Source organism: Gallinula chloropus (assembly GCF_964237585.1).
Source record: "Gallinula chloropus genome assembly, chromosome: 13".
NCBI classification, from domain to species: domain Eukaryota; kingdom Metazoa; phylum Chordata; class Aves; order Gruiformes; family Rallidae; genus Gallinula; species Gallinula chloropus.
The window spans coordinates 18,230,314-18,233,529 of record NC_140098.1 but is presented as its reverse complement, the minus strand read 5'-3'; positions in this window follow the sequence as shown (position 1 = coordinate 18,233,529).

Below are 3,216 nucleotides of genomic sequence, written 5' to 3'. Positions count from 1 at the left end.
CCACCGCATGGGAATCTGGGCTTTGGAGACTTGTTCGTGATTACGTAAGATGTTTACAGCAGAGCAGGAAGTGAACCAGCATAATCCATGGTTCTTGTTTGCTCCGAAACAAGTATACCTCCCTTTCTTTGCTTAAGTCTTTGCAGTTTGTAAATATAGGGAATATTCAGGCTATTTTTAATGTAAAAAAAACCCAAAGTCACAGTGGTCAGATCTAAAGCTAAAACATGCAGTTTTGGGCACTGAAATGGTTGTCTACTCCATAAAATGGATATAAACGTGTTAGCAAAGTGTGTCTGCAGAAACAGTCATCTTTAGTCTTCTCAAGGCATATTACCACTACTATTTAAGAGAACTTTATCTTCTAAAGACTTTTGTAAGTCATATAGAACCAGTACTGGAATGGAAGACTGTCTTCTGATGTTGTTTCTTTTAGTCTGAAAAGGTTTGGATCTAACAAGTCTCCGCAGAAATTTCTGGAATTACAAGGTGGTAATGAATCAAAGGTCTAACCATTATTATAGAGGTCCTTTAAAGAGTTTGTCTCCAGGATGTCTTCTGTAGAACTCATAGTATTATGTTTTCAGATGATCATGAGCTACATGAACACAGGAGTTACATGACTTCTGGGGAGCCGATTCTTACTGGCAGAGATGACATGGTAGGGTATTAAAAAAAATCTGCAGTCTAAGAAAGCAAATGTATTATTTATGATCATGTAGAAATACTGCAGAAAATAAATGAAACAACTTGTATTTGCTATGATTTTTTTAAACAAAGTGATTAATACTTGGTCGGTATTACACAGGATTTGATTAGCATTGTTTGTAGTCAACCTGAGGAGAAAAACAGTGATGTAAATCTGGATTTGCCAGTCCCAGTATCTTCCTGTGGCAGAGACAATATAGATAAAACCATATGGCTAATCACAAATTTGTTCAGGAATGGTTTTAGCAGTCGCAGTGCTAATCTGATGAAACATTTACCCTGAATCTGGTAGTACACTGTATCATTCCTAGGCTGACAATAGCAAGGGGGAATGCATGTATGCTTTGCCAAATGGCTGCAAGGCACATGGGGTTTTTTTGTTGTGGTAACATGGCACATGGTAATGACTCTGTCATTTGGTTTGCTTCTCTGACATCCTTTGGTATGAAGGGACAGAAAGGCTGGGTCTTCTTTTGCACCAATTTAAGGCATTAATTAGTCCAGTAAAACTAATGGAGTTTTTGTAATGGCAAAGGAGTCTAGATTTGGTGACTGCAAATAAAAAGAGTAAGGACAGATGGCTCCATTAAAGGAAGAAACCCATAGTTGAGCAAGAGAATCAGGCTATGGGTATGCATGTAATTCCTTCAAAGGTGGTATAGATAGCCCTCTAGTTTGTAGAGTGGTTTGGGTTTGGTTTGGTTTGCTTTGGGGGTTGGTGTTTTTTTTTTTATCAATGGGTTTCACTAAATCTAACAAATAACAAAGCATAATAATTAATTTGTTCTCTGGAAGTGGATATTATATGTTACACCTTGTCCCAATGCCCCACATATGCAGCAGGAGGAAGCAAAATCATTGTTTACTAGGACAACTTAAAAACCAGAAGTACAACTATGTTTTCCTGCATAACAATCTATGCAGGAGGCACAGAAGCAAAACAGTGTTTTTCTTTTTAAATAACCAGGCCAGTCAATGATAGCTTTTGCAATCATTTCAACCACTGTTCCCTTGGGTATGCAATTACCAAAGTATTAGTTACAAGCAACATACACGTTTCACCAGCAGTACAAGATGCAGAGTGCTCTCTGCTTTCATTACCCTCAAAGGGAGCTGGGATGTGTCCTCTGGATCCATTGTGCTCTTCCTCATTCTACACTGCACATCCTGGATAATTATACCCAAGCCAGAAGTGGCCTTCTAATATTTTTAAGTGGGAATTTTATAACAACAAGTTATTAAAATAAGTTCCTGGTGTCTCATGCAGATTAGTATGTTTTTAGGCCTTCCATCACACAAGATGTGAAACGTCCTGTGCTGCTTCTAAAACTCTGGTTCAAGGTCACACAACAAACCTCTGTGTGACCCCTCTCCAGTTAAAAAGCACTTCAGTGAGGGCCGAACTGTAAACAGGGTCTTAAATGGGGCTGTTGGTGCTGGTCACCAGCGGGCACTTGGGGCCTGAGTGCCATGCCCCGCTGACATCTCCATCTGGAGACAAACCAGCATTGTGTCTAGCTTGGAAAGGACTGTGCTGCCTTTGTGAAGTCAGTCATTCCTCTTCCTGTGGGGACATTCCCAGATACCTTTATCCTTTTTCCTAGTGGTAAAAGATGAGGATGAATTATAAAATAAAATTAAACCCATGCCTATTTCAAAGATAAGTATCAATTCACTGATTTAAAGAAATGCAGGTAATAAAAGCCTGTGCCCTGCCACAGCTTTACTAGCTCAGGCCCTCAGAAAATGTTATCTCCCCAGCAGAGAAACAGGAAGAGTCATCTCCTTTCCGATGTTCCACAGCCTAGGGAATGGGGTCTGCTTCCCAGTGTTGGAGCCAGGGGCCATGGTGAGCTGCTGCGTGCGCCCCTTCCCGCAGCATCCCCAGAGCTGTGGCAGAGCAGATCACAGTTTTTCAAACACTCTCACTTGGTGCAAATCACATTCCACTACTTAAATACTGACGCTGTTAACGAAAGCAGCAGCAGATGGAATTGAGCCATATCCTATCCGAGTGCAATTAAGCTCGTTAAATATGTGGCCTAAAATCTTGCGAACAGTCCCGAGGAAAATAATTTTGCCTGGAAAAGGTCTGTTTCCCGCTGGCAGCTGTGGGTCTCACTGTATTTAATTCTCTCGCTTTTTCTCACGCTAGTGCCTATCGTCTTCCCCGGCAGCTCCGGTGAGAGGAAGCGGTAAATGAAAGGCTGGGTTTAGTCACGGTTAAATCCAAAAGGGGGGAAAAACAAAAAGGTAATTTCGCAGGCGATGCTGAGTTCAGGCCCGCCGCCCACCCCCTGCCCTGCGGCGCTCGGCTGAAGGTCCGGGCTGGGCTGGGCCGGCCCGGGTGAGTCAGGGTGCCCGCGGCGCCCGGGGGCAGCTGGGGCCGGGGCCGCCCTCGCTCCCGCCCCGCAGGGGAAGGCCGGCGGGCGGGCGGGGCGGCGCAGGTAGATGATGTCAGCGGCGGGCTGGCAGCCATGGTGTGAGGGCAGTGATTGAGGCGGCCGG